Genomic DNA, 7,344 nt, shown 5'->3' with positions numbered 1-7,344 from the left:
CCTTTAATTTCAGCCCTGAACAACCACACTATGTACTGAGTGCATATCATCCAGCATTTAAAAACTATCATCTTGAGCAAATACAGATGCATTCCTGTTGGCGTGGATATCATCACTTCCTCAGAAAGTTCCACAACATTGCTGCCTGCAACCAACAGTCACATTCTCTGCACTTGTGTATAGTTCTATAACCTTGACAAAGGCTCTTGCTCCCCCCAGGACCCTAATAACTGCCACCAGCCCAAGAACCAGGATTACTAGAGGGATTCCTTAGGATAAATCCCTCTTCCTTATTACATATATTAAATAATGGAGTCCCTTTAATTCCCTTCTTTTACTCCCTCTCAGGTAAGAGAGTAATGCTTCCCAGATACCTCAAGGTAGGATCCAAACAAAAAGGAATAAGAATCACAGTATTTATCAAAGTCCATCAATTATTACAATTAACAAAAAACAACTGCTGAAAACAACTACAAAGAAAAGATTAAACCCTAACACAATCTAACACTTTTACTGACTAACCAGAATTAATTTAACTTCTTCCATTTACTCACACCACCAGAGTACTGCTAACTCTCCTTAGGTCTCATTCACCAGGAAGACAGCAAAGTTCCCTTCTCTAAGGGTTTTCATCCTCCCCTCTAATGAATCCAACCATTCTCACCTGAATCTTTTACACCCTAGGAGCTCCAGCTGCTCTAATACTAATATAAGAAAATAAGAACCCACATGAAACAATAGTTTCATGACAAACCTCTTCTTGCAAAATCATTGGAATTACATTTTATAGCTGTACTTCCAAAAAGCAGTTTGACCTGTGATGATATTTGTGGTATGCCAGTTTAGGGTTACGTCGTATACTGTACTATACAATAGCAAACAGGGGCTTGCTGTCTTGTGTATATGTGACAGGAAGCTGCAGCCAGTTCTGGCAGATGTGGTACTTAGGGTTGCAAACCCTACTAATTACAGTAGAATGTGTGGGAATGGGTGTGTTTTTTTGGGTGGGGGGTACCTTTTCACTGTCGGTATGAGTTTGCAGTTGTTTTTAATCTCTAGATCTGCCTCCTTTTCATTAAAATTGAATATGGTGTAGTAAATTTTTGGAGAGTTTAAATGCTGGTTTAGAAATATCTTAATTAAAATAACATTCAACACAGAACTTTAGTATATGAACATGGTGTATTTAGAACAATCTGTGAACAAAAGAGCCATGAGGCTCTGCTGAACATGTTTTGTGTAGCCACATACAGCATCACTCTAGGAAAGAGAATCACATAAGTCCTAAAATTACCACTTTTGTCTGCAGCTTTCTTAAACTATAGCATGCCGCTTCTATCAACTGTATATTTATAGTACATTTAAAGTGGTTGTAAACTTTAAGCTGGATTTAGCATATTTGGTTACGTGATATTAGCTCTGCTTTATAGTTCATATTTTTCCTTGCTTAGCAGTACCCATTTCATGCAGGGGTGTCCCAATACAAAATTGTATCACAGACCTTTCAGACTCCAATTATTTGGATTCTGAATGAATTTGAGTATCCATAGGCTAAGGTGGTACAGCCTTGTATGAGTACGTGTCAGAGAAAATGGTTGGCAACTTTCAGTCTTGAAAGACTATGGTATAAGCCTACAGCACCTGGTATTCCCAAGTGGTCTCCCATCCAAGTACTAGCCAGGCCTGACCCTGCTTAGCTTCTGAGATCAGACGAGATCAGGTATGTGCAGGGTAGAAAATGCTAGCTTTGAAACAGCACCATCCTATTCATGTCTACTTAGGGGGTTAACAGCCCAATCCTAACCAATACTCCAATGCTGATGCAGCCATGCCTATGGGGTATGTGTTGCATTCTGTGTTTGGGGGGCAGTCACAGAGGCCTCCTCAAGGTAAGGGAATGTTTGTTCCCTTACCTCAGAGCTGTGTTGCAGCTGCACAGGTACTGAAATGTTGGATAGGATTGGGCTGTAAGTCTTATTAAGTTCAATGGAATTTACTAAGAACATAAGAACAGCCCCACTGGATCAGGCCATAGGCCCATCTAGTCCAGCTTCCTGTATCTCACAGTGGCCCACCAAATGCCCCAGGGAGCACACCAGATAACAAGAGACCTCATCCTGGTGCCCGCCCTTGCATCTGGCATTCTGACATAACCCATTTCTAAAATCAGGAGGTTGCGCATACACATCATGGCTTGTAACCCGTAATGGATTTTTCCTCCAGAAACTTGTCCAAGTGTGTATAGGACTGCAGCCTTAGGGCCCAGCACTGGGTGCCCAGCACCAATGCAGCCCCAAGGTAAGGGACCAAATGTTCCCATACTTTGAGAAGTCTTCTGTGACTGCCTACCCACCACAGGATGTAGCACACGCCCCATTAGCACATCTGCACCAGCATTGGAAAATTGGCTAGGATTAAGATCTTAATGTTGCATAGCAGGACAAGTAAAAAAGGATATAAGAAGTCATCTTATTTAGGTTCAGGCACGTGGACACCAAAATGAGTCATGCTGCATCCTGCAGGGGGGTGGGGCGGTCCCCAAAGTCTCCTTTGGGTAAGGGAACAGGTTCAAGAACAGGGTTTGGATGGACAGCCCAATCCTGAGCTCCTGTGGCGCGCAGCTTCGACAGCACCAAAAACGGCTGCCGCCACATCCTACACACCACGGGCTACTGCGGGCGACACCTTGGGAGAAGGGGACTTTTGTCCCCTTCTCCTGGGTAAGGGAAGTAGCCCCGCAATGGGGCTGCTCAATTTACCACCAACCAAAAGGTCGACTGTAAGGTAAAAGTGTTTGTGTAGGGCGCCTAGCCCCACACAAATGGATAGGATCCAATGAAGCAGAGCTCCACCAGACCTGCCTCCCTCTTTCCCCACTCCCTCAACCCAGCACACCTCCCGCCCACCTTCTCCCCACCTCCGCCTCCCTGTCACACCTCCTCCCCGTCCTCTCCGCCCTCCACCCGCCTTCCCCCTCCCTGGAACACCTCCTCCCCGCCTACCCCCACCCCCACTTACCGTGCCTTGGAACAGCGGAAGCCTGGCGCCCGCCTGGCACTAGCCCAGCGCTGGGCTAGCACGGGTGCTCGTGCACAGCACGCACTGGCAGTAAGCTGACACATCAAGCCCAGGATTGGGCTCTAAGTGGATACAACTACTATTGATCTCACCCCCTTCTTGGACCTGATCTGCCTTCTCCTGCCTCATTACACCTTCCCCTACCCTTCTACCTTACTATCATCCTCAGTCCTTTGGTGGTCCACTGCCATGCGTGAGACTGTTCCAGACTTGCCACCAGCAGGCTGGCAGCATGTGGCTCTGTGCACTGCCAGCCAGCTGTTTGTGATGGCCCTAAAGCTTTCCCCGCCGTCTATGGCAGGGAGGCAGTTAGGATTGGGTTGTTAGTTCTGCATCTTGAAACTGTGTTCAGAAGCACTGAGATTTTCAAGAGTTCTGGTTTAGGGTTGAATTACAAATATTTTGAAAGGTTTATACATTTCATGAGAACACAGTTGGCTGCCTGCTGCTGATAAACAAGTGTTAAATATTCTGACTCTTCTTATCAAAATACATCTTGAGTGGAAACATGTTGTTCCACCTCATATCAGTTTCTGGAAGAACAATAGCATCTTTTAGGATCATACTGACAAAACACATGTCAAGTAGTTGAGGAACCTAGGCTCCATATTCAGTTTAGGAATCAAAAGTGCTAAAGCAAATTTATTTTAGTTAAGCTTGACTGGTAATATGTAGTCTCCTCATAAAAGATGAAAGATAAGTGATAATTGGGTATATTATTAAATAAATTCCCAAATATGTAACTAGATTATTGGTTGAATGTGCACTAGGAGCCAATTGATATTAGGGGTGCAACAGGTGCTGTATCTATAAATGAACCAGAGTTTAGATCGGGGTGTCAAACTCATTTAATACAGCAGGCTGAATAGCTTTCAGTGAGCTTGCTGAGCGCCAGAAGTGCTGTCATTAAGCAGGAAATGACCTCATTAAAAAGGATGATGGTCACAAATAAGCACTTTGTTCTCACCTAGTAATTCATTAGCTGCAAATGATCGAATAGACGTTATACAATTCTTGATTATAGTTTCAAGATATGGGAGAGCCCAATTATCATGAGGGCCGCCCTTTCAGTTGTGCTGCTTCTGCTGAGGTATCGCTTCACAGCTCAGCAACTGAGAGGTGCTCCACAAAGTGATGCCTAGGCAAAAGCAGTGCTGCTGAAAGGGCAGCCCACGTGATAATTGGGCTCTCCTAGCACTTTGGTAGCATCTCCTTTCTCCCCGTCTCACCCCTCTTGGTCTTCCTCCTTCCCCTGTACCATTCCTCACCTTCTGAGGCTTCTTCTATCTCTCCCTCCTAGCATCCTCACAGAAGAAGCACTGATGGAAGAAAGGTGCTGGGAAAAATCAATTATGTGGGCCACCCTTTTCAGCATTGATGTCTCAGTACAAGTGGCATTGCTGAAAGGGTGGCCCACATGATAATTAGGCTCTCCCAGCACCTCCCTTTCAGCAGTGCTGCTTCTGCCAGGCATTATTTTGCATCTCAACAGCTGATGGTGGTGCTGGAAGAGCCCAATTATGGGGGGGGGGATTGCTCTTAATGAGGCAATCATATCTCCCATAGCCTGCAGTAGAGTGTTTTCACAACAGAGAGGCTCTTAATGCAAAGAAAAGGCAAGGAGATTACATTAATGAGATCATCTTTGGCAGAATTGCTGTACTTAACTCTCCTCATCTGATTATAGTTATAACTGTTGGTATACTACCATTAATGCTCAGAGTAAATACAAGGGCTCATAAGTGGGAAGGACCTTTCCTTATCTGCAAAGCTGCTAAAATCCCAGTCCTAGTGCCACCAAACACGGCACATTGTAAAATCATGTTTTCAGTGTGCCACGCTTGGTGACAGACTCCCAAAGGGCATGGCACATGCACTGATAAACACACATCCCAGCAAACAGGCTGCTTCCAATTAGGGTTTGCTGTTTTTTTGTTTGTTTTGCCTCAGAAATATGAAACTGATCAAATTTTCACAACGCAGGTTAGTTCATTCGCACTGAGGGTCTCTGCTTATTAAACAGCTGTGTTGAAATTCTGCATGCCAAATAAGGGATATGTTTCCGTACAGCATTTTATATATGCTGACATATTCATATGATAATTTAATTTGTGTCCAATTCCCATCTGAACTCATAGTGTCTCTCTCTCTCCCCCCCTCTCTATCTCTCTCTCTCACACACAAACACACACACACTTTCCATCTAGTATGACCAATACTAGCTATCCAATTTGCTAGACTGTGCTAATCTCATTTTTGGAGTTCTGTGCATATAGCTGCTCCACAGAAACTCTATGTAGGACAGCTAATAAACATGCAAACTGATGCCACACATGACAATCAGGAACAGGGACAGTCAATGCTATCCTATCCCCTTCTCCATGAATTAATTATCCCTAGATGATATTATATGCCATTATCAAATATATGGCCCTTTAAAGTGAATTCAGGCACTATGCCTCTTTAAATTCCAGAGCCAATTGACACTTCATCTCCCCAGTACTTATTTTGCATGTTCTAATCTCATCCAATTTAGAAAAGAAGGAACGTGTGATTGCTAAGAATAACCACATGCTAAGAACAGAATGTTTTTAGCTTTTGTGTGGTTGAAATCAAGAGCCAGATATAGTGTTCAGTGTCCAAGGAACACGTGAATATGTTGCCAACCACACTATCAACAGACTAGCTTATGTCAGTGCCAACAGTGGCAGCAGGATCCGTCCTAAGACTGGAGAACTGGACTGCCTGTCTGATCCAGATCTAAGACTTCAATGTGTGGGAGGGGGGAGCTGTCTGATGTTGCTTCCCTGCTCACTTCAATTTGTGGGCCCCATCTGATGTGCTGGCTGCACAGTGGAAAGCTGTGCACCATGGCTGAGTGGCAACTCTCAAGGGGAGAAGGATGGGGATGGAGCAGCTGGCGAGGCACCAGCTGCTGGTCCTCTCATTAGCAGGAGTCTGGGCTTGGGACTGCTGGTAAAGTAGGTGCAAAGAGGCTGGCAGGGGGGAGATGGAGGAAGAGGTGGAGACTGGGAGCAAGGAGGAGATGGCTGGAGGAATGAATGAGAGCAGAAAGGAAGACCAAAAGAGACATGGAGAACATGGCAAAAACCAGGAGTAAAAAGGATTCAGGAAGGAAGGCAGAGAGGGGCTTCTGAAAGGGGGACAAGGCAGGGCCAGGAGGTGGGGGAAAGAGGGTGTGGCAGCTTTGCGGATGAGGGCCTCTCAGAAAGGGAGACCCAGATGCAGGGCCAACTGACACATAGCCCATAGAAGGGGAAGGAGGACAAAGCTTCCTGGAGGCACTTTATGGATGGCACTGGAGGTGCACTCCATAAAGACCCATTCATGAGTCAGCACTCTCCAAGGGGGCTGGCTGAAATGCCACTTTCCTGCCATGAGCCTGGGGTATAGGCCATATGCCCCCATAAATTGTTGGACCCTCGTCTGCGAGTCTCTACCTTATGCTTGAAATGGGAAGTGGGCTGCGCAACACTTGCACCGACCCCTGCCCCAGAGAGAGAGCACATCACTTCTGCATAAGGGGCAGCCACAGAGACAGGCAAGCAGAAAGTGTTGATTAAAGGATTTAAAAAATCAGGTCTAGGTGAGTTCCACCTTGTTTTCACTTAGAGGTAGCTGCCCCAACTTTATATGTTACTGTCAATAAATTCTGTGAATTTGCACCCCTTGCCTGGCTCTCCCTAATTTCCTGCATCAGGTGTTATGTCACATCACAACCCATTTGCAACTGAGTTTCTCCCTTGGGATGAGGACCCCCCCCCCCACCTTTTACAGCAGCTCTGTGTGTGCCTCTGTAGTGATTGTCAGCATAGACTGTGTCTGGACTGAGAAGGACCATGTTCCCCTTCAGAAATCTGTGCTTCTCCTCACCCTGAGAGTGCATCAGAACCATGGATACAAATTATGATTGCCATGCATGTGGACTACGGTAGGTTCCAGCTCTCACCAGCTCCATGAAATGAGGCCACGGAGCAAGCATTGCTCCCAGCTGTGAGTCTGTCCACTGACAGCTCACATGCTGAATTCCTTGTGGAGGAAGAAAGAGGGGGGAACATCTTGACTGATGTCCTCATTTCACTTTCTCTTGCCTTCATGTGTACATCCAGTACAATCACACAACAAACTCCAGTCTTCTCCAGGTCGCAATCAGGATGAGCAGGGTTTCAGAGGTGGGAAGCCAGTTGCTCTTTAGGTTAAAGTACCAGGCAGGTTTATTGTAATCAAATCAAAGGAAACAATTCA

The 7,344-nt window shown here is 45.6% G+C and overlaps 1 pseudogene; it reads right to left on the bottom strand.

Moving 5' to 3' along the window:
* Nucleotides 1-1,629: 1,629 nt before the first annotated feature.
* On the bottom strand, nt 1,630-1,746 carry LOC136646107 (5S ribosomal RNA; annotated as a pseudogene).
* Nucleotides 1,747-7,344: the final 5,598 nt, after the last annotated feature.

This window comes from Tiliqua scincoides, chromosome 3, assembly GCF_035046505.1.
Source record: "Tiliqua scincoides isolate rTilSci1 chromosome 3, rTilSci1.hap2, whole genome shotgun sequence".
Taxonomy (NCBI): domain Eukaryota; kingdom Metazoa; phylum Chordata; class Lepidosauria; order Squamata; family Scincidae; genus Tiliqua; species Tiliqua scincoides.
The sequence above is the reverse complement of the archived record's forward strand: the minus strand, read 5'-3'. Positions and strand labels throughout refer to the sequence as shown.